At 45.5% G+C, this 25,595-nt stretch overlaps 1 protein-coding gene across 1 annotated transcript in view; it reads left to right on the plus strand.

The window, feature by feature from the left end:
* The window catches only part of LOC147722290 (uncharacterized), a 250,969-nt gene that overhangs the window by 75,388 nt on the left and 149,986 nt on the right, over positions 1 to 25,595 (plus strand). The window lies entirely within an intron of this gene.

Raw genomic sequence — 25,595 nt, forward strand, 5'->3', positions numbered from 1 at the left:
GAAAATAAACGTAATAATGTTGAAGAGCTGCATCTAAATCATTCTTTATTTTCTTTTATCCTGATCTATTACATCTGCTAGGAGGATTGATATATTCTATGAAAATGCTTGTCCTGTTAAATGTTTAAAAGTGCCCTGACTGAAAGCAGTCTCGTTTGTCATACGGTGCCACGCAGTTGCATTTCTTTTGGTATTTCTCTGTAATATGCAATAAGTATGTAAGGAACCCAGAATGTAAGGACCATTACCTCCTAGTCTCACTTCATTACGTAGGAAAGCCCCTGTGCACCTTCTCTTATGGTGCGACTTTTTGCGCGACACAGTGGAGGCGATCGGCTGCAGGATTTCTGCAGGTCAGGGGGCGAGCACTGTGCACGTGCTCCAAGCACGGCACCATGCGGGTGCGCCTGGGGCGCATGGTGGCGTTGGTTCCTGACAAGTTTTGCGTGGTAAGTCCTGGGCAGGGCAGCAATTCAGTGTCATTTAATCACGACCTGGAGTTCACACATTGTGTTCTGGGGAAGCTGGGATTCTCATCTAGTTTTTCCTGCCAATCTCCTGAATCCCAGCTCAGGTAGACTGAACCTTTTTACCGATCATAGAAGCGTAAAGATAAGATTTTCATAAACACAGCGCATCTCTACTTCATGAGGCCAATCCAAATTGGACTCAAAGGACCACTGACTACGAACTGAAATTCTGAAGATTTATTACAAAGCCAAAAATAGTTGGACATACAGACATCGCAACAATAAAGTCAAGTAATAGACTGGCACTAATACAAAGGTAATCCTACGCAATAGTCTCAACCGACTCAGAATAAAAATAAGTGTGAATTCGAGAAGCATTAAACACACCATTACCGGTTAAGTAGAAAGAGACTGCATTTACAAAAAAAGGAAAGAATTTCCGTTAGTCTGTCCCTACTCTAACTCTAAGGTGACATCCCTACTTAACATTCCTCCCAGGCAAGAGAAAGGTGTCAGCTGTAAAGACTTCCTAAGAAGTGCATTCACTTCCAATAGGGGACTTCAATACTGAGCTTGTTCTAAGATGCTCCTTGCTGCACCCTACTCTGCCTCAAGTTCACAACTATCTACATCTTGCCTTTCCCAAGCCTAACTCTTAAACTGCTGTCTACTCTCCGGACTTTGCTCCGTACTGCCTCTCCACCCTTGGGTGCTGTCCCTAATACAAAACCCCAAAAACAGTTGACACGCCTTCAGACACGCCCCTCTGGCAGGTGTAGCTCCACGGAGTTTTCCACTATGGCACCTCTCCATCCAGCGTCCGTTGGAGTGTCCTTGGGTCCCAGGCACCTTCTTTGCTGAATGTTGCACTCCCAAATTCTTTGGCAGCATCTCTGCATTCGCGCCTACTATCCTAACTTCTAAACAATGGACTTTTCTACCTAACGAGCCTTGTGGTCTTGCCCCTGAGAGCTAAAATACGTGAGACCATCCTTGCAACATTCGGAATTACAATTTTAATATTTGCTGAGGACCGCCTTTCCCAGGCAAGAGAAATTATTTCTTTCCGACTATGGCTAACCATGGAAAAAATACAGTTGGGCCTCTACTAGCTTCAGCATGTCCCAGGTCTTTGCACCTTTACACATTTGTAACACCACATTACATTACATTACCATCGCTTTCAAATACATTCTACAAGGAATATCTTTCACATTAAACTCCGGTAATCCACTTGTTAATAAACACATGTATAATTTCATTAAGTCACATCGTTAAAACATTTCACATAATATTTTCTACGTTCTGCAACATCACATTTTCTAATTACGGCACTACATTAATCTATGATTAATAAACACACCACTCCTTTTGCACTTATCCCCGGCCTATCATTACATTTCTAAACTACATTAGCAAAGGTCCTCTAAATATGTGGGTGCTGACTACTTGGGATTATAATGCACCCCTACACAATTTCAAAATAACATGGTGCTCTCTGTCCCCCTTTTGACTTGTGTCATCACATACTACACCATCCTCAGGAAAGAACTGACTTAAACAGAGCTTGTTGCCACTTTTCCTCTTTTGAGCAACTCCATGTTTTTCAGACTTCAATATTGACTGTCCTGCAGTCTCTCCATTCGCCTCTTGCATTCTCATTGACCTCTCCAGTCTACTCGACTTGTACCAATTGTAGGCTCGTACCAAACCCCACAATCCGATCACACATCACACCACTATGATAATTGGCTTCAGGATATAACCAAGAATCCCTTTTCCAGAGTTTACAAACCAACTGCCAACCTTACCAAAGCCCTTTCCAATCTTTTCCCACACTGTTTCTTCAATCAAGTCCTCAACCTCATAATGAATATCGCAGTAATGTTGCTTATATATTTCTCCAGATCCTTGCTGTTGTCTGGTATATAAGTACAACATTCTTGAACCTTTAAAAGCTTACAGACTACTCGCTCTTTAGCTAGAAGGACGTCTAAAGCAAGACGGTTTTGTAAAACTATAGTTCTTATAGATAACATCTCACCCTCAACCAACACTAAGGACTTAGCTGTACTCATAGATAACTCGTCCACAACAGTCTCCAATCTCCTAAACGGTCTTCAATCTCCTAATCTTCATCATTCAAAATCACTCCCAGAGTTGGTATCATTGCTCCAAGAACATCCCCCAACTATGGCTCCTGTACTTTCCCCAAGCTTCACTCTGGCATGTCCTTCTATAAGATAAAAATCTTCTGTATGATCAATCTTAAGGAAAATGATCGCTAAATAGCACGTTCCATACCATTTCTCAGGCAATCGCACATAAGCATTCCTCCCACAGACAAAATACAGTCTGAATCACTTGTACCACACTTTGCAAGAAATCTTTCGCATAATACTCTAAAGTAAACGTATGCTCACACGTAGTGTGACCTACATTGACATTCTCATAATAAGTCTGTGGTTGGAAAATGCTCAATTTCCCCTTCTGTACTTAATCCAAAGCTATTGGACCAAAACTCCCTTTAGATTTGTGCAACTTTTCTTCATCTGTCCAATACACTCTACCCTGTCCAGAAACTCGTAACTGCTTTTGTTTATGATATGTCTTCTACCTGATCAATGAATTTCTTCACTGTATCTGACAACAAGCAAGTCAGATTGTGACGATGTGCATAAGCTGTATCTAACTCCTTTGTCGGAATAAAATAAGTTCCAAGCCTGTCCTCAGACTTATAATAATCATACATGTTCAAATGCTTAAAGGCCGGCACTTCAGGAAGCACCGCATCATAGTTCGAAAAGAAATATTCAAAATGATTGCGACCATAAAGTATGCTAAGCCGCAAACTACATGAAATTCCATATGTTAATGGAAGGTGATGATACCGAATACCCTCATCTACAGAAGCCGGCAATTGCATACACACAATCTTTCGCATCCATTGCATCAATATACTCCACAACAACTCTGCATACGCGTTAAGCTTGAAATTACCTCTGGACAGATCTGTATGTAATCTACAACTCTTCTCTAGCAGCAAAGCTGTCATTTCCTATCTTGACCTCTTCTTTGCTAGGAGTAGTAGGTGTAGGTGTTCCCTCAACCTCCACTGCCTGCTCATGTGGTGCCAAATACGAAACTACAACTACTAAAATAATGAAGAGTATTACTCCTCCTACAAGTGTGCCTACAATGCACCTACCTCTACGATTCTGGTTTCCATCCTCCATGGTCTCAGGACTTGTCTCTCGAAACAGTTGTTCTGCAACAATTGTTAAATTCTTTATAGTTGAAACACTCGAACCACACATCAAAGGCTGAAAGTTCCCTTTTTTCATTTCAGTTCCTTATTTACAGCAACAACCGACAACCCCAGCCCTTCTTCGTCCTCTATGGGAAGTCCCTAAATTTCTTCTTCTTCCACTCGGACCTAGGTTATTTACAGCAAATATTTCCAAAAGTCTCCTTCATCAATAAGATTTGTTCCAACCGCATCTAGCACATATTCCAAAAGTTCAAGACTAATAATGGATTCTTCAGCTGATATTTCAGGGGCAAATGAAGGAAAAAGCTATCTGCTCAAATTAGATGACTTCTGCTTAAAATCGGATTTGGAACAGTGATGGTCAGTACACCTTCGATCTCAAGTCCCGGTACCAACAGCCGCACATCCAATTTGATGTTCGGACTGTTACTGATCCTGTCACTGCCCTCACCCTTTCCGATCTCAATACGCCTGGCATCAGTCACAGGATAGGTCCACTCTGGAGTTGCGTACTTTTGACAAGGCACCCTCTTTCTCCTGGACCACCTCAATCCTCCACAAGCCAGTCCTTCTCCGTCTCCGTCTCCGTCTGATTCAGAATCCTCAGACACAGGAGCAAGATCTCTTTCCAAAACCAACCTCCGGTTAAGTCGCCTCTGTCTTTCTGGCCACTGTTCCTCTGCTCTGCTGGTTCTCCTGCCTTCTTGCTCACTCTGCTTACCGTTTTTCTTCAGCTCAGTTCGGCTTTGGCTCACTTTCACAGTCAATTCCCCTTTCTGAGGCAGTGTCAACTTCACTTCCGTTGTGACTTTCCCCAGCTTGACCTAGTGAGCAACCAGCTTAATCAGACACCCTCTCAGCTTGGCTTGTCCCCTCCTGCGGCTCCGCCACCTCAGCTGGATTTTCAGGTGTGAGAGGAGCTGTTTCTTCCAAGGGTGCTGGAACTCAACGAGTGTGTGAAGCATGCACCCAATTCGGCAACTCTCCACACTTCACAGCAGTGTTCGTGAGAAGGATGACTTGATAGGGCCCCTCCCAACGAACATCCAAACAGCTTTCTCATGTGCTTCCGAACCAGTACCCATTCCCCTGGACTCAGGTTATGGCAGAGATCACTGGAAGCCAGGACCACAGCAGCCTGCACATGATGGGCCACAGAACGGATGACACCAGCGAGTCCCTTGCAATAATCAAGAATCAGATAAACTGTGATACTCAGTAAGAATGTCGATGGCACCGCTGGTAACCTCATTGCCCTCCCCATCTGCACTTCATGAGATGAGACCTGTTCTCCTGTCTGGGTTACTGTGCATACTCATCAGCACTAAAGGTAGAGCGTCCGGCATTTCAGGGACGTGTATGAACACACTTTTGCCATCCAGGCTTTCAAATTTCCGTTGATCTGCTCCACGATTCTAGAAGCCTCCGGTCGGTAACTACAATGGAGTCTCTGATCGATGTTAAGTGGTGTGCAAAGCATTTTCATGACCTCACTATGAAAGGAGTTCCTCTGTCCGATTCCAAAGAGGTCGGAATCTAGGCACAAGTTCCCTCAACAATACCTTAGCTACTGTAAGTGTCACACCTATGTGTCGGATATGCCTCCACCCACTGTGAGAACACACACACACCAACACCAAGATGTACCTCAAATGATTGCATTTTGGCATCTCGATAAAGTCCAATTGCATCCTATTGAACGGTCCTCCAGACCTCCCAATGTGACTCATGGTGACTGCAGTTCTTTCCAACATTCATTTGCTGACCTGTAACACACCTCTGACACACAGCTTCTGCCATCACACGAAATCTCGGATTGTACCATGTTTGTCTGAACACTCGCACCATAGCATCTCTTCCTAAATGTACTGCACCATGAATCTGTCTTGCCATTGAACTCAACAACTCATCCGGCAACACAGCTCTCCCATCAGTCGAGACCCAAATATAATCATCTCCTTTCACACAGCCTGAATTGATCCACACATTTTTCACGTGGTCCGACACTTGTTCCTGCATGCACTTGAGCTCACCCCATGTATCTGCCATCTCCATCATCATCATCATCAACTCCGTTCTCTCCTGACATCCCTCTGTCTTGTTCAGTGAATGAATAGCCCTGTTCAGCACAGAAACGTGCACCCTCATCAGCGTATCTGTTTCCAAGTGACACAAAATCTGTCAGTTTACCATGGGCCGTACATTTTACAACAGCGAACTCTTTGGGACATTGCAAAGCTTCCAAGAGCAACCTTACAAATTCCCCGTTCCTGATGGGGGATCCAGATGAGGTCATGTAACCTCTCTGAGATTATAACTGTCCGAAGTCATGAACTACACCAAGCCCATACTGGCTGTCAGTGTAGATGGTGATCCGCATTTGATCGGCTGCCAAGAAAGCACGAGTTGAAGGGAGGAGCTACGACGCCAACCAAGATGGCCGCATAGTCTCCCGGCTCCGCTGACCTCCGTCCTACGCTCTACTATCCTGCCACCTATCCTGATCTCCTGCCCCGGATCCGTGGGTGTGACCGGATTTGCACTCCGATGATGTGATCCCGGAGTTTCTCCGACATCGTGGAGCGGAGTAACGTCGAGGACTGATTTGAGGCCTAACCCAGCCGAGAAGCCGGGGTCTCGAGTGCTGGCCTAGCTGGGTCCGAGTTGAACAACAACGGACTGTTGAATGCAGTTGGGTCCGTTCTCTGGAACATTCGGAATTTTGGGATTGCTCCGCTACCATCTGCTGCCTGGTGCTCTATAGGAGGTGAGGTGACGAGTGACACACGGTGCTGTTGCGGGGGTCCCGGACCGGGGGTCCGGCATCCAGATCGCCGTGCCCCTTGGGTTGGAATCTCACTACGCGCTACTGCACGCTAACAGTCTGTGCCTCATGGCTCATTCCTGCTCCGCCTAATCTTCCCCCAGAGAAGGCGCCTCTCCGCAGGGACCATATTTAACAAGAAGGGGTGGTGATGGACAGAGTTTCTGAATTAAGCAGAATACTCTCACCCAGTCAAGAGATCAGGGCTAGATCCAACACCGTTTTTTAGCTCACTGCACCATCCCAGCTCAGAACCTGCCTATATGCAAATTAGTCTGTTCCTGTCCCAGTGCATGATGGGAACAGGGCAAACCAAACTACCAAGCCAATTCGTACACTGGGAAGGAAACAAGCTTCCGGGGACCGGTTTCTGGCATTTCAGCCATCGTCGGCCCGGCTTGCTTGAATCCTGATGGTGCAATGAGCAAGGGACTCTCATCTGAGTATACCCTTCCACGCTTGCCTGAGGAAAAATGGAGGCTGACGGAGCAGGCTCAAAATGGCCCGTCATTGCGGACGGTGCTGGAGGCCCTTGTGGCACTTTAGGAGACTGTTAAAGCTCAGACCTGCAGCCTGCTGTTGGCGGCGGATGGAATCAAAGGATTGGGACCAGATCCTGACTTGACGCCCGAGACCCGACGGCCAGCTCGCCTTTCGATTGACGCCCCGGTGGTGCACTTAGACCCAGCGCTGGAAGCTGTAGTTGCCCCTATCGCAAGTGGAGCTACCCGAAAGTACTGTGCTTGGTGACTCATTTAATCCGTTGGAATCCCCGGTTTTGCAACTGTCGAAACATTTACATGCTGTCCCCACTTCGGTTCCTTTTAATTGGTACTGTGAACTGTTTTGGACTGGGTCGAACCCCCTCCCCAGTCGGTCTATCAAGATGGCGGATGGGATAAAGCCTGGCTTCGGAGACTGGGAGGGGCATCTTTGGTACCAGCCGACTAAATTGGGACCTGCCGTTCATTTTTTCATCTGTGGACCCCTGTTCTGCCAACTTCTGTGTACCGTTCGACATTTTGAGGACAGGGCTTTCTTCCACTTACGGACTCAGCGAATTTCATCGACGGGGCCAAGGCTGAGATTGTTGTCTGGGTTGTTCATTGTGGTATTATGGTTAATGGGATTGTTTTATTGAATTAACGGAGTCCGGGGCGGGGTTGGTTAGGACGGGGGTGAGAGACCGGGAGTGCGTTGAATAAAGCCCTCCTCCATTTCCCCTCTTCGGGTGGGGTTTAATTTCTTTCCTTTTTTTCCCTGTTTCTTCTATATTTCGGGTTTCGGTTCTTGGGCGACAGGCATGCTGCTAGGGGGTAGGCCGTAGTCATCTGCAGGGTGGGGGGCTGGGGGATGGGAGTTTTGTTTTTTCTTTGTTTCTAAGGACTTTTTTTCTCTTCTTATCTTTCTTTGGCCTTTTCTTTTCCTTTTTTCCGGGTCAGTGTAGTGGGTTCATTATTTGGTTCATCTCTGCTTTCACATCTGTGCCTCAACTCTCGCGATGTTTCGGGGCCACGGGGCGGGCGTAAATGTTGGCGCAAACCGTAATAGTATGCTTGTTTATCCGGGTGTCGTCTGCTTAAACTCCACTGACCTACATGAAAACGAATTAACTGTGGACACACTGCTATCTCGCTCGCCCCCACTTCATAGCTTGAGATATTGTATGGCACCTGATCCTTCTATCTTATAAAATGAAACCTTTTGTATCCTGTTTCCAAATTGATATGTCTTCCAACCAGTATGCATTGTGGATGTAGCGACTATGCTCCCCGGGAGACTGGGTCTGACGTTTTGATCGTAGTATTGTTGCAATTGCTTTGCGGCCAGCCCTGGGGGTTGTAGGCCCGTGTTTGTATCTGGTTGAAAATGTCAGATAAAGGTTTTCCAAAAAAAAAAAAAAAAGAAAGCACGAGTTAGGGCAATGATCTCAGCCACCTGAGCGGAGTAGACTCCTTCCAGGCACGCAGCTTCAACAACTCCTGTGATAGTACATATAGCAAATGCTGCTCTCAACTGGCCAACACTGTCTTATACATGAACCATCAACAAAGAAAATTTCATCGGGTCAGTCAATGGTTCATCAACAATGTCCGGTCTCGGTTTGGTGCAAAGTTCAGTCACATCAAGACAATCATGGTCCTCACAATTTTCATCAAGCGTTTTTGGCAACGGCATCAAGGTAGCAGGATTCACAACAGAGCACCTCTTAAGGGACATATTCCCTGCAGCAAGTATAATCTGCTCGTAACATGTGAGCCTGTTATTTATCAAGTGCTGTGTCTTGGTCCTGGTCATCAAAAGCTCAACAGAGTGCGGTACATTTACAATCAACGGATGACCCATTACAATGCTTTCACACCTTTTAATGCTGGCACCTGTTGCAGCAACGGATTTGAGACATCCGGGCAACGCTGAAGCTACTGGATCTAAAGTAGCTGAAAAATAGGCAACTGGTCTTATGACACCTCCATGATCCTGAACTAGGACTGCTAATGCACAACCTTCTCGTTCACAGCAGAACAATGAAAAAGGCTTGTAGTCCGGCATTCCCAGTGCAGGAGCACAACTAAAGGTCCTCTCGAAACTCCAGGAAAGCCTTCATACAGTCATTGTACCATGGTACCGGATCACTCACATCCTTGTGCGTCAGTGTCTGCAAAGGCTTTGCTTTTAACGAAGTTGGCAATCCACTGGCGACAGTAGCCAACCATCCTCAGGAACATCCTAACCTCTCTAGTTTGAAGGCACCAACATGTTCATGATTGCCTCAATTCTGTCGGGTGACACCTTCCTTCTCTATTCTGTGACCCAGTACTGTAACTTATTTGGTGACACCTTGTGTCCATTCTCTGCCAAATGATTCAACAAAGTGATGGTATCAATCCTGCACGCATCTTCTGTCTGACGTCACAAGGAGGTAGTCTACATATTGGACAAGAACAGAGTTCTGCGGCAGTCCTAGACTCTCCAGATTCTTTTTCAAAATCTGATTAAAGATCGATGGACTCTGTGTACCCCTGAGGGATATAATCCACGTTAAGACATGACTTTTCAGCTTGAAAGCAAACAAAAATTGGCTCTCTATGTAGAGGTATCAAAAAGAGAGCCTGACAAAGGTCAATCACAGTAAATCACTCAGCTTGGCCCAGTATCTGACATAAGATTACAGATGGATTTGGTACCACTGGACAGCAGGGAAACCACTATGTTGTTCACCCGGCGCAGGTCCTGTACAAGTCTAAACTTCCCGCTCGGTTTCTGCAATCTCATGATTGGTGAGTTACATGGACTTCCCAATATCTCCTTCAGTGTTCCCTGTTTAATCATAGATTCAATCACCGGCTTTATCCCTGCAATCGTTTCTGGGGTCAAATTGTACTGGGGTGTTCTGAAGAAATCAACATTCTCCTTGACCTGGATCCTTAACTGGTTCAACATCCTTAATAAGGCCTATGTCTTCTCCGGTAACGTCCCACACCACCTGTGAGACTGACTCTCTCAAATCAAAAGGAAGCTCCTCCACTGTCAAAGCAGGGTACATCTCTATGCACACATAGTGATTTGCGACCTTCAAGGCAGCGTCATCATTCGTCTGCAACTCCACTCCTTCGGGGGTGCAGTAAATAGTGCAATTAAGCTTGCATAGGAGGTCCCTCCCCAGCAAACACACCAGACTTAAATCACACACCACAAATTGGTGTCTATCCCTGAACATTCCTATCTTCACAGGAATCTGTTCTTTCAGAGGATTTGTCAATTTCCCATTTGCAACACCTACAACTTGGATTGTCTGTCCCGAGAGGGGTAGGTTGAGGACTACTGCAGATCTCACAGTAGATCGGGTAGCACCAGTATCCACCAAAAAGGTGGTAGGATGACCATCCACATCAGCTTCAGCAAATGATCCCCTCTAGTCTACCTCCAAGACTGCCCCAAGAGTGCAGTCTTCCTCCCTCCTCAGGCACCATCATGCCAATAGCTCTAAGTAACAATCGTCGCTCTCATCTAAGAGGCATCTGCTGATAAGTCAGAGTCCCTGTCGATATCTTTGGTGGCTGAGGAACCTGGACTTGAGGAGCCGAAGTCCCCCCCCTTTTATCAACTTAGTCTTTGGTACAGCTGTCGTCATCACCCAGGGCACCTGCACCTGAGCCACTTCCTCCTGCTGCTCTTTTTTTGGGATTATAGGGGCACTCGCGTCTCCAGTTTCCAATCTGATGACACTGGTGGCATTCAGTAGTAGTCTTTTTCAAAGTCTCCAAATCTACCCTCAGCTTAGTCGTCGCCATTTCCCTTTTTGAACCATTCTGTCTCCTCCCTAAAGTTGTACCTCCCGACTGGGCTGACCTCCCCCTGTCAGCCGATTGCATCTGGACCAGCATCAGCTTGTCCTTGAGCTTTTTGTGCTTCAAATCAATTTCATCACTACTGTACCAGGCATACCTCAAAATCTTGTTCTGCCGACAGATCAGGTGTTGCTGGATCATAAGACCGTTATCAGGTCTCAACCCCATAACGAACTTTGAAACAAATTGTCCCATGTCCTTAGGGTCCATCACATCTAGACCACTGTACTGCTTAAAGACCTGCAACAACCGTTCGTAATACTCATTTACTGTCTCTTTGGGTTCCTGAAATGTCCGATCAATCTTCACCCAGTCAATATCCTGTGGTGATACCTAAGATTTCAACCAAGTAATCACTTATTCGTATTTCCTCTTCACCAAAGGTGACGGGCCATTCGTGGCAGCATCCCTCTCTGGCTCCACAGTGGGCCATTCGACAGCAATCTTGCATGCTACCTGGAACCACAATATCAAACCAGGTTTTCAGGTCAATCCACAATACTTTGTGATCTTAACCAACCTCTCTACCTGCTTGTACCATTCAACTGCGCTCTCTCTCAGCTTTGGGAAATCATTTGTAAAGGCAGCCAAATCCCCGCAACTCCAGGGCACATGCACATATCCTCCATTGGCCACCTTCCATAAAGGATAGGTTCCTGCAACACCTCCTCCTGGAGGGGGTGTTTCTGCCGCACTCCTCAGTCTTTTTCTTTGACCACCTTTCTTCCCATTTATCAAGTCTGCTCCAAGCTCGTATCCCTATAATTCATTCTTGAATGAGTCTTTAGTCCAATCACTCTTTTCTCTTCCAGGTCCTGATCGGTATACTGCAGTCAGGGATTACCCTGCAGCATTCTTGTCCTAGACAGATCCTCATCATATTTGCCAATTCCGTCAGTTTCTCATGCGTCGATCTAGCTTTCAGTCACATCCTTCGCAACAAACAGCAACTCATCTGGCTCAAAGTTCAATTCTCTCTAGGCAAATTTCCTTCAATAATTTCATCCACTTCTGCTTTTAACCTCATCTCATCAATCCTTTTTGCCTTCATTAGTGCACTCAAGGTACCTCGACTAGATGCACCACCCAATTCCCTACAATCACTGTCCAGTCCCCTGCGCCTACTCTCTTCAGGGGTGTTGTGAGGAACCATCCTGCCTTCGGTACTTTCATGGTCCCAATCCTCCTTCGATCTGTAGCTCTGAGCCCCTTCAAATGTCTCCCATGTTCTCAAGTCTGGCCTCAATTCCCCGAAAGACTTCGGCCTTGGGCCCCTTAAATCCATTCAGACTCTCCATGAGTCTGCAGTCACTGGTAAAGGGGTACTTTTTTTCTACGGGCCTTGGCATTTGACTCGATCTGTCCACCACGCTGATCCTCGTGATTGCTCCCTTCCATTCCCGTCTGTGGTAGATTTACGCTATACACCTGCTCTGGATTGTATACTGATACTATGGGACCAATGGTAACCGGTACTGTAAGAGCATCCGGCAACCTCCTGAGAACTGACATCTTCTACATTATGTCCCTCTCCTGCAGAGTGTTCCTACTACTTCAGTCCTAGGATGGACTTGCGGTACCCTAGCTTCCTCTACCGGGGCTGACTTCTACTCCGACTTTTGGTTGTATGGAGGTGGTCTCTCAGATAACAGCCTTTCTATCAAGCTGTCGTCTTCCTCTGTATTCTTTTTCTGCGCCTCTCTTGTTTTAACCAACAGTGGGTACAACCGATCTCCCTCAATCGCCTGTACCCTCTATCTCTTTGCCAATGCATCCCACCTCGCATCTTGAACTGCCCTAACTGACCTCTTCACTTTTTACTGTCGCCTGTCCCTGTTTCTTTTGTGCGCCACTCTGATCCACGCATTTAAGGCTTCAAACTGTGTCGGTCTAGGCAGGGGGTTGCAAAGAAGCCATAATCTATTTCAACTGATACACTTCCAAACTTAAAGTCCCGTATCTAGGAAAGGTCAACTCCTCATTTCCATCAGTCATCTTGCACAAGTTCTTGAGCCACAATATAGTATGCAACCCAACATTTGTAGCCATGTAATGAGCTGGAGTATCCTTGGGCGGAGCCTCTTCTCCCCCTGGGGTTCCAACTTTTTCTCTTTTCGAAACAAATGTTGTAAAACTTTACAATATTTCATGATAAAACCCAGTGTTTCTTCTCCCGCAGCGCTCTTTTACTTCCTGATGACAATCCACCAATCTCAGCGAGGCTTCACACCAATCGCCCTATCCCAGCGCAGCACCTGACGTCGCTCGCCTCTGCTTTTGCAGCCGTTTCCCTCCTTTACAGTTCGTCTCTCACTTCATGCACGCGTCCCATTCATACGCTGAAATTATCACTTCCGACCCATCACTTCGCTGACTGTCTGTCCACAGTCGCGTAATTGTCACCGAACTGGCAACTATCTGTCCACGAAACGACTGGACAATCACCTCACTGATAGGTTACAGACACACAGCAACTCACGACCAGCGTCTGTTACTCACGCACTCACACATTCGTTCCCCCTATCTCGGTCCAGCGGGCGATCGATGGTACCTCACAATCCCCTTAAAGTAGTCGACAATTACTATAGGTGTGCGGTACACCTGAACCACTTAAGCTACTCCTTGAGCCTAAGATTTTCCCGGGCTGCGCGCGCTCACAGCCTGATCTCCTTTCATACAACAGGCATTGCAACTCCGCAAGACATTGCAACACAAAAATTATAAACACTGCATTCTAGCAACATATAACCCTATTCATACTCCCTCTCCTACAAACTGCTGCTTTTCGCCGCACTGTCACTCTCCGTCAGTCCCCATGGAGTGCTGTCTTCCGCTGACAATCCACTGGGCAATAATCACCTAATTTCTATGGGCCTTGGGAACCTCTAATCCAGATCTTCCCTTGCTCTAGAAGGGAACCATCAACTCTGCTACCAACTGGGGAAGCTGAGATTCTCATCTAGTTTTTCCTGCCAAGCTCATGGATCCCAGCTCAGGTCGACAACCTTTTTCCCGGTCATAGAAGCATAAAGGGAAGATTTTCATAAACACAGCTCATCTCTACTTCATAAGGCCAATCCAAATTAGACTCAAAGGACCACTGACTACGAACTGAAATTCTGAAGATTTATTACAAAGCCAAAAATAGTTGGACATACAGATATCTCAACAATAAAGTCAAGTAATAGACTGGCACTAATACAAAGGTAATCCTACGCAATAGTCTCAACCGACTCAGAATAAAAATCAGGGTTAATTCGAAGCATTAAACGCACCATTACCGATAAAGTAGAAAGTCGAGACTGCATTTACAAAAAAAGGAAAGAATTTGTTGGTCTGTCCCTACTCTAACTCTAAGGTGACATCCCTACTTAACATTCCTCCCAGGCTAGAGAAAGCTGTCCGCTATGAAGGCTTCCTAAGAAGTACATTCACTTCCAATAGGTGACTTTAATACTGAGCTCGTTGTAAGATGCTCCTTGCTGCACCCTATTCTGCCTCAAGTTCACAACTATCTACATCTTTCCTTTCCCAAGCCTAACTCTTAAACTGCTGTCTACTCTCTGGACTCTGCTCCGGACTGCCTCTCCACCCTCTGGAGCTGTCCCTAATACAAAACCCCAAAAACAGTTGACACGCCTTAAGACACGCCCCTCTGGCAGGTGTAGTTCCATGGAGTTTTCCACTATGGCACCTCTCCATCCAGCATCCCTTGGAGTGTCCTTGGGCCCCAGGCACCTTCTTTGCTGATTGTTGCACTCCCAAATTCTTTGGCAGTATCTCCATTCGTGCCTACTATCCTAACTTCTCAACAATGGACTTTTCTACCTAACTAGCCTTGTGGCCTTGCACCTGCAAGCTAAAATACGTGAGACCATCCTTGCAACATTCGGAATTACAATTTTAGTATTTGCTGAGGACCGCCTTTCTCAGGCGAGAGAACCTTTCTTTCCGACTAAGGCGAACCAAGGAAAAAATACAGTTGGGCCTCTACTAGCTTCAGCATGTCCCAGGCCTTTGCACCTTTAAACACATTTGTAACACCATATTACATTTTCATTGCTTTCAAATAAATTCTACAAGGAATATCTTTCACATGAAACTCTATAAATCCACTCGTTAATAAACCTGTATCATATCATTAAGGCACATCACTGTTAACCCGACATTTCACTTAAGATTTCTACAATATGCAACATCACATTTTCTAATTACGGCACTACATTAATCTATGATTAATAAACACACCACTCGCATTGCACTGATCCTTGGCCTACCATTACATTTCTAAACTACATCAGCAAAGGTCCTCTAAATATGTGGGTGCTGACTACTTGGGATTATAATGCACCCCTACACAATTTCAAAATAACATGGCGCTCTGTTTTGTTCTGCTGCATCTTTCCTTAGGGCGTGAATTTCTCTTGGCAGGTGTAGCGAATGCAGCACAGCGTCCTTGTCGTGGGCCCCTCTGCACATGTCAGAGTTGTACTCTGATTGTAGTGTGGATATGCTAGCTACCTGGGAACGGCTGAGCGGCCTAATCCAAGGGAATCCTTGGACTGCGGGGTACCCTGGCCTGGTCGGTTTCTTGCCACGTCTGTTGCATCATAGCTCTGGTGGGTCATGATCTTGACGCTGTATTTTGTCTTCGCTGTTAAGAGTGCCATTTTGGGCAGTACACAGATGTTTCAGTGTCTGCATTAACGGCATGTGTCCCTGGAGCTGCGGTTCAATCAGTTTTGATGCTTTCCTTGTTGATAAGCCTGCGGGCTGCTGTGGTGTTGGGGTTTTCTTTTTATGTTCATCTGTGCTTGCGGTGCTGGCTGGGCTGTTCCTCTCAATGTTTTGGGTAGCGATCATTGTTTCCTGGGTAGTGCCGGAGTGTTGCTGTCTTAACAGTTTTCTTCAACAGTCCTATTCATGAGTGGGTGGGCTCTTTGTTGCCTTGTTCTGTCGCAGTTCTTTCAGTGTTTTTTTGCCCTCATTCCTTTACTCTGATCGTCTTTTGGTGCAGATGTCACTTTGATCTCGGCTCCTGTGGACCGCAAGGTGTAGAGGGGCCCTTAAGGCATCTTTCACAGCCTCTGGTTAGTGCTCTGACTGCCTCCTATTGGGCAGTGGTAACTCAAACCTTGGAAGTCTTGCTTTTGGGTCAGTATGTAAAATGTCATGCTCCCAGTGGGGATACTGGCTAACTTCCTGGCTAACTTCCTGGCTGATAGGTCAGTGGGTATGCTTTGAAATAGTAGATTCCTCATGGCATGGCAAATTCTCTGGTTGCAGCCCTGGAAAGTGTTCTAGGTTCTACAGATCCTATTCCAGTGCTTCTTCTGCAGCTTGGCGCTCCTGCCTATGGATGTTCTATGGCCACGAGCCCCGGGGGTGGCTGGTTGTTGATTCCTGGTGCTGTATTTGGGGGTTTCGGCCTGTTTCTGTGGCTCCTCTACAACTGGGTGATGTCCTTCCAGTGCAGCAGCTATTTCCCCTGTGGTCTGCCTGACTAATGTCGTACTTTAGATGCCTGCCTTCTTGTTCCTGTTCGGCTGTGTTTTCCTAAGCTCTTTGGTGCTTTGTGGGATAATGCCTTCTGATTCCTGGTCCTTCCTTTGATCTGGGGGCTTGTGCCAAGGTGTTGGCTCTTCTGTTTGCAGGGGGTTCCTTCTTGTGGCTAGATGACTGCTGCACATTGGGGCTTCTCTTCCCCTGTATTCACATGTGCAGATGGTGCTAGTTCTTCTGTCTTCACAGGGTTTCTGTGTGACTGCACTGTAGTCATTGCTGATTATCTTCTGGGGTCGTGTTTTTCCTACGGCCCTGTTCTGGGTGTTATCAGGATTCAGGGGTGTTGTGGTTTCCTACACATCTGTCTCTTGCCGGCTCCTGTTTTGTTGCCTTCACTTTGGATGTGGGTGCTTTTTTCCTCCAGGGTGTTTGCCACACTTTACTAAGATGTCCATACGGTTCCTCCGGTTGCGCACCTGGTTGGTAGATCTGGCTGTACCTTTGTTTCTTAGGATTGCCATTTCCTGGCTGTTGGGTGAAAGGTTGGCTGCCATTATTGGATTGGATGCATGCCTTGTCCTGCTGGTCCTCTTCTGAGCCACCCATATCTTTGTGTGCTCACCAGAACTATTAAATGAATTTTCATTGAATGGTTAGCTTGTTTCTCTTCAAATCTGCCTGCTGCTTCCTCTAAGTGAGACTGAGGCATGGCAACCACTATTGCTGCTTTGGGCACCTTGTTGCTGGTTTTGGATGAAGCTGCTGCTACTGTAATACATACATGCAGTTGTGCCAACAGGTACTTGGAACTATGGCATGGCACACATTGCAATCCTTGTTAATAAGGCATTATAAAATCTTAACCTGTGATTTTTCCTGTTGAGCGATACTGGCCATCTCTCAGGTTATTTTGAGAACTCTTGCAGTTGGTGATACCTGGATCCAGTGCAAGGTTGTCAGGGGTATCCTGAATGGTTGCGTCCCGAAGACCTGGCGACCTGTTCAAGTTAACTGTGTTGGCAACAGGCCCCCAGAGTTTAACCCCCCCACCCCCAGTGCTAAGCCTTTTTTGGGCTATTTGGTGTAGTTTGCGCTTAGGCCCCTGTAACTTTTTGCCCACATAAGGTATCCACGCCAAATATGCGTCCTATTTTTCCAACATCAAGGGGATTCTAAAGGTACCCAGTATTTGTGGATTCCCCTGGAGGGGAACCAGAAATTAGCCAAAATACAGCTACCTTTTTTTTTTGTTGGAAAAATAGGGGAAAAAGGGCTGTAGATGAAAGCATCTATTGTTTTCCCCCTGCAAATGGTGTCAAAAAAGAGGTTGTGCTGAAATCACCATCTTCCCAGCTTTCATGGACAAGCAGACTCTTGTCAGAAAACCATTTTTTTTTTCTTTTTTACATTTTGGCATTTTTTCTGGGACATAGCCTATTTTTGTGCTTTCAACCTCCTTCCAGTTAATGGTAGAAATGGGTATGAAAGCAATAATGGATCCTGGATAGCTCTACATTTTAGAAAAGTAGACAACATTCTGAATTCAGTAAGGGTTCATTTGTGTAGATCCTTAAAGGTTTCTCCATAAAAACTAACAGTTAAATATAGGGCGAATTGAATATTTGAAAAAAAGCCACGTCAACATTTTAACCTACTACTTTTTCTAATTATGACAGCTGTTTGAAAACAATATACCGTTACATTCGCTGGATCATTCTGGTTGTAGGAATATATTGGACTTGCAGGTTCACCAAGAACCCAACAAACCTAGAGCCAATAACTGACCAGTGTCTTGCAATGGTTTTTTATGTACCCGGTATATAGCAATTATGGAATATATATATATATATATATATATATATATATATATATATATATATATATATATATATATATATATATATATATATATATGTCATTTTTCAAAATGACTTTAGTACACATTTTTTCATTTGGAAGGCAGAAATGCATTGAAAGTAAACCGGTAATAACAGTTGCTCTACAATTCTGTGTTACCCTAAGACTAAAAATGGGAGGGTAGGCCTTGTACCCATGACAGAAAACGGCTCAAAATGCAACGTGGACACATTTTCACAATGTAAAATGACCCATTTATTGCTAAGTGCCTAGCTGTAGTTTTTGAACACTAGCTCTGCCTGCACCTAGGGAAACCTAGCAAACCTATACATTTGTAAAAACTAGACGCACAGGGAAATCCAAGCTGGGGCGCCGTCACTGGCTCTCACCAGGTTCTGTTACCCAGAATACCTTGCAAACCTAAATTGTCAAAACACATTTCTGGGTGGAAAGTTCTGGAATCTGCGTGGATCCACAAAATTCCACCCACCCTGCGTTCCCCAAAGTCTTCCGGGGAAAAATGTTACCTCACTTGTGTGGGTAGGCGTAGTGCCTGCAACAGGACATTGCCCAAAAGGCAAGGTGGATACACCACATTTCAGTGAAAAATTACTTTTTTGCAAAGTGCCTAGCTATAGTTTTTGAACGCTAGCTCTGCCTGCAGCTAGGGGAAACCTAGCAAACCTATACATTTTTGAAAACTAGATAACCAGGGGATGCTAAGGAGGTATGACTCCAACGTTTTCTAACTCCGAATCCCCTGCAAACCTCACATTTAGCTGAAAAATCACTTTTCACACTTTTGTGTGGGAAAGTTGTGGCATCACTGGGCTGCCAAATTTCCTACCACCCAGCGTTCCCGCAGGTCTCCCAATAAAAATGGTGCCTCCCTTGTGTGGGAGGCCCAAGTACCCGCGATAGTCAAGGTCCCAAAACTTATTGAGGGGACACCAAAATTGCCTATCGCTGGAACTTGAGCCTCCCACATATAGACACATCCTGTCCTACTCCCAGACAACATATACAGCTTATTTCCATAACGTGCCCTCTTGGAATGTACGGTCTAAAAACTAACTCCCTTGAACAGGACCAAAGGCTCATCAATGGCTATTTCATTCCCTGGAGAATAGATCTCTGAAAATCGATTTACAAAGGGATCAAGAACACCTATCATGACTCATAATTGCAGGAAATATGGCTGTTGCCATCACTGGACTAGTAGACCAATATGAAGCAATGGACGGCTTCCTTATCAAACCCATCAAAAAAGTAAAACCCCAAAACTTCATCTCGTCCAGATTTGTGGGAGTCCACCGAGTAACTCTAGAGTAGGGCCTAAAGTCTTTCATTGTTGTCCCTCAAATACTGTTCTGCATACACATTAGTCTGCTCAACAATCTCAGCCAAAAATACATCCTCCATTAACAACTGAAAAAACTGTATAGGCAAAAAAATCACAATTCACTCTACACTCTGCATCACAAGTAAAGTCAGGCAACACCGGCTGCACCATGTTTGGATCAACCCAGAGTCCATCACTTCCAATGGGAAGCCCTGCAGCCCCAGGCTGCAAACCAGATGCCTCTTGCACCATCGGCACATCTGTGTCCTCTAAAACAGGCACTTCATCCTCACTGAGAGTAGCTTCCTCCGCATTTAGAAGATTCATCATCCTATGATTCCATGTGGACAGAACTCACTGCCTGAATCTTCCCCTCCCTCCTCCAACGCACTATCCGTCTCATAATCCTGCTCAGAGGAAGATTAATAAAGCATACCAACCACCTGCTGAAAGTAATTCTGCTTCTTGCCGTAATCCTTACTAACAAAGGTAACCTGTCAAACAAGTCAACAACAAACACTTTGTAGAATAACTAATAAACACAATGTGGCTTTATCCCAAAGACCTATATACATTTCAAAACTACCACTCACTTGTCAGGAGATACTCGCCACCTACTCTGCACAGACACAGCAAGGACTAACAATCCCACTAAAAAAGATATTACACATGACAACGCAAAAGACATAGCAAAGAATTTCATGCTCCAAAAACAAACTAAATATGCTGCTGTTTTGACACCACTGACTAAAAATTCACTCGTGCATGACCATAATACTCATTTAGAGTAACTGTAACAAAAAAAGTTACTTATCAAATACTTGCAACTACGAAAACTGCAGACACTGCAAATCAGAACAAAGCACTAGAAAAAAATGAGCAATAAAGCAATCACATATGCAAATAATGAACCAGTCCACACACAATCTACCAGCAAAGATGGCGGGTGGGTGGGCCTAAAACCAAAAGGCCGACCTCAAGGAGTCAAACAGCTAAATTATTCAACCCCATAAAAGGGAGCGACCCTTGTCCATGGGGCCTCTCCCCACAATCATCTCTATAAACAAAAAAGAAATCCCTAGTGGCCCATCTGAAATCATTTTGGGCCAACCCCGCTCTCAGTGGGGCAGAAACGGCCAGACTAAATTTCCCCCGAAGGGGATTGACCCTTGCCCAAGGGGCCTCTCCCCGAATTCATTAGTAATCAAAAATAAAAAATTGCTGGTCCATCTAAAATTTATTTGGTCCGATCTGCCTCCCACTGGGGCAGAAACTGCCAAATGTCCTCCCAAATAAAAGCGACCCTTGCCCATGGGGCTGCTACCCGCATGCGTTACAAAAAACAAATAAACTCCATTGTGGGCCATCTACAAAAATGAGTTGGGTTTATCTGCTTCCCCCTCCCCACATGCATTAGATGGAGAAAAAAAACTAAGAAAAATCCCTGGTGGCAATCTAAAAAATTATGTGGGCCAATCTGTACCAACCCCCCCATCTCCCCACGGGGTAGAAACAGCCAAAGAATATGTCCTCCCCCCCCCCCCCCCCCCCCCCCCCCAGGGAGCTACCCTTGCCCAAGGGGCCGCTTCCCAAATACATTGCATAATTTGAAAAAAATAAACTAAAATAGAAAAATCCCTAGTGTCTATTTGGCATTTCTGCTGCACGATCGAGCGATCGTGCAGCAGGAATGCTCAAAGACATTGGAGTAAAGGAAACCCCTTTCCTTTCCCAGATGACTTTGTTTGGGGGGAAAAAAACTCTCCCGAGGAGAAACTCCTTCTCCTTCTGGATGCCCTGAAAGCAAATGGCTTCCACCGCGTCCAGTTTCATCTAATGATGTCTGCGCGCTCTGACTTCATTAGATGACGTGGAGGGGATGGGGCAGCAAGATCGGTGGTCAACAGGGGAGCACCATTTGATTCAGTCTTTGAATAACATTAGTATAGTTGTTCTGAAAAGCAGCTCTTAGATAGTGGATCAGAAATGTGGTGGTGTGATTTAGTCGTCGCGTGGCTTCGCAACATTGGTGGCTAGAAGCGTGCCAGCCTTGTGCCACCCTAACAGCTGAATGCATGGTCTATATGAGCTGGCTCTTGATTTGGCTGGGATGACCACTGTGTCCAGCAGGCATGTACAGGGTGGTCTTCAGTGGCAGCTCTATAGAGCCAGACCTCATGACCTGGAGCCCAACCAGACATGGGCCTCACACTAGCCTGCTGGTCGAGCGCCCCCTTCTGCAGTGCAAAGAAGCCCAATTTGCCCAACTCTGGGGGCACATAGGGCAATAGTCACCAGTCCTATTTGGGCAATTCTCCAAAATCTGTGTTAAGATACAACACTGAAGTAATCTCCCTCCAACCTTTTGGGCCCCTGGTATTCCTGCTCCATATGTTGCCACACAAATGGCCTTGTCAAGGCACAGACTCCTGCTGCGAACACTGGCCTGAAAGTTTGACATGTCTTCCCTGCTGTGTAACGACTCAAGTCACCCAGGTCACCCATTATTTCTTACATTAAGACCATCAAACCCTTTGTGATATCTGGATTGCCCTCTTAGTAAGCATCTAAGTGAAGTAATGGGTAGATTGGCTGGATCTACTTTGCAGCCACAGCAGTCTCATGGAAGAGGACCCTGCTCAGACACCTGGTGGGTGAGGACCTATTTGAAATTATCTCAAACCTTGTTGAGGCCAACCTTCCCACCTCACATTTACCAGACCAGGTGAATACGTTTAATATTTTGACCAATGGCAAAACGTTTTTACTCCAAGCTTGATGACAACTGAACAAGGCGGTGGAAGTATTTTACACTCTGCTCAAATAAAAGACCAGTGTTTATGCCGGCTGAATAAACGGAGGTTTCAGAGCCCACTTCGTACAAGGTTGCTCATTGGCAAAGGTGCAGGTTCATATCCTAAAAACTGAGAAGGTTATTGCCCTACATCTTTTTAGGATGCTCTCTCAAATTCTAATGCTAGTCTCCCACAGGGAGACTGTTACCAGCAAATCCATCAAATAGCATCCTATCAAGATGGTCCCCAAAACCCCACTCAACCCAAACCAACATGAAAACCAACACCCGTGGGCATTGCAGTGTAATCTTTCCCCACACTAGTGACTGTCTAGCTCTAGGCAAGAAGTACACAGCTTGAGGAAAATTAAACCACTTTATGAAGGGATCTGTCTTCCTGCCTATCCAACAAGAAGAGTCAATGCGGTTGCACTAATGTTGGCAGGTGCCCTAGTGGATAAAATGGAGGACTAATAAAATGTAGTACATGTCGTTGACCAAAAATGCTGCTTAAAGCACACCCAACCTTGCTACAAAATCTTGGCAGGGGCACCCACCAGTTCAAGACTTTAACACTGGTGCATTAGTCAAAGTCCTGCCAAAACAATCTTCACATCACTGAAACTGTAAGAATTAAAGCTCAAAGATAAAATGTATGCTTATGTACATCCAAACCCACTACTACTAGCAGGATTGTTGCTTGTGGGAGTTCCACGTTGAAGGCAGCTCAAACATTTACATTACAAAAGAGGGTGCAAGGATGCACTATGGCTGTCAGACAGCTGAAAGTGTTCATCTGATTAAAATTTGCTACATTATGCACACTACTAAGCTTGAAAACCTTCTCTAATTCTGATTGTCCCCGTCATCCAATGCTTATATACGAGACGCAAGATCAGTCCTTCCAGCCAGTTGCTCTCTTGCACCACTGAGTAGTGTTTCATCTTTGGCCCAATGTAGAGGAGGAGCAGCTACGGAGACTGAAAGTGGTTGGTATTGCTGAATGATTCAACAGATCAACTCCATGGGTTTCTCCAGTCATCAATATGAAATCCAAATAGCCAGGAGAGTTGCTGTTGTGTGTGGACATGCACATTCCAGATCAGGCAATTGAGAGAACGGCATATCATGCCAACATTGTATAGACTTGTGAATGAAATAGTGGACTTTCTGGTTCTCCAATACAAATTTCAAGATTGAGTCCCAACAGTAGATGCCCAAACCTGGTCCGTGATGTCCTGACCTTTACCACACACCTGAGCTCAGAAGGCATTAAAGGTATAATCGGATAGCAGAGGAATGTGAACTCCAGCTGAAGCAAGATCCAAATGTATAGCCTTTGTTGCACATGCGTGACCGTGCTGGGAGACCTAGCTGTAGCTTTTCAATGCTTGCACTAAAGACTTTATCTGAAAATGATCTGATAATTATCATGGCAGCCGAAGACCGCAGTAAGAGGTGTCGCCACATAAAACCTTTGCAAACTGAAGATTTTGTTAACCGTGAAGTATTACTGAACATAAGGGCGCTGTTAGCGTACACCCAACATCTTGTAAATGTAAAATTCATTCCGGTTGATTAATCTGTATGACTGATTACAGTGGAGGTCTAGAATCAGTGGGAAATTGCACAGTGTGGGAGAAGCAAAGTTTGACTGGAGGACCACTGGACACACCTAAACACTGTTCTTTGTTTTACATGTTGGACTGACTACACAACTGATACACAGGCCTGTTGCAACAGATACACAGGCCTGTTGCATCATCACAAGACACCTAAATAATCATGACACCACATTGCTGGTTCACTATCAAAGAGCTGCTTCTGCAGGCTTTCAAAATCTAAACTTTTTCTTAAAATGCTGACGTCACCAGGGACTGAATCAATCAGTTCGGATCCATGGGGTGACAAGTGCCAAAACTGGTACACACCGTGGTGCTGCGTATGTGAGCATAGTACCCTCAACATTACTCCTCCAAAATCGGCAACAAACATGAACGGCCAGTGCCACTCCTGGCTGGAGACAGTCACCAACATTCTATGCCATAGTCATTGCACCGCTGAGGGGGCAGTATTTACCAGTAGAGGATACTTTGGATGATATCACAACTGTGAGCCACCCGCCTTTCTGTTCAGGTTTGGCTTACTTGTCAGTACCCCTCCGCTACGCCATCCTAGTTGTCTTTGGCACAGGAACAATTATAACCATAGGACAACTTGGATGTGGTTCAGAAATCCAAAATTCACTGTCCTGAACAGCTACTTATCTTGTCAACCCACCCTTATCAAACCTCAATCATGATCCTTGTGGTAGGGAAGTACCACTCCCAATCTGTGAAAGAAAGGTATCTACTCCAATCCAATCCTAAATGGAGGCCCCCAATTACCGAATTTGGGGCCTCTTCTAAGGAGTTAGACCCCTGGGAACAAAAATGATGGTAGATGTCATTCCTCACTAACTGGTGTGAACGTCAACCTTGTGGAGCAAGTTCCCTCTTCCCTACAAACGATCATTGACCAACACCCGATCATTCCGGTGCAGGTCGGGACGGAGTCTCTTGACAGACTCCTTTCTTCCTATGATGACATCCTCACCTGCAGGCGTTGGTGTCCCTACAGATGATTAGGAATGACATCTGAGACCATTCTCCTCATGCATAGCAAGCTTAAGAGGTCATCCCATCATGTTGTGTAGTGTCAGCTGGTACACCTGTAAGAACGAGCAGATGACAATCCGTGTTTGGATGTTCTGTTAGTGTAGTTCTTATCATTTTGTGAGGGTCCACATACATTTTTCAGCCTACCCATTCGACTGGAGCCACCGTGGTGCCACTCTTTTAGGTGCTTGATGTGAACGGTTTGTTAATCTGCCACTTTGTGTACCTGTAACAGCTGCCCATTATGTTCTTGGTGCTCAGAAGATTCCGTGGGCTGCCATTTGTTTTATGAACTTCTGTATTTTTCCCATATATGTAATGTTCACCTCGAGCTACTGTGAGTAGTCCATCTATTATGGCATGCCACTCATGGGCTAAACTCCAAACGTCAGTGTTCACTTTAACTGCAGGATATATTAGTTGATGACTAACACCTGGGAGGGCTCCAGCCACTTGTGGCTTGGCATAGTGAACATTCTTTCACTGTTTTCCCTATACCATCTATTGCTTACAGTATTCAACTAAA

Source organism: Lissotriton vulgaris, chromosome 4_1 (genome assembly GCF_964263255.1).
Source record: "Lissotriton vulgaris chromosome 4_1, aLisVul1.2, whole genome shotgun sequence".
Classification (NCBI taxonomy): Eukaryota; Metazoa; Chordata; class Amphibia; order Caudata; family Salamandridae; genus Lissotriton; species Lissotriton vulgaris.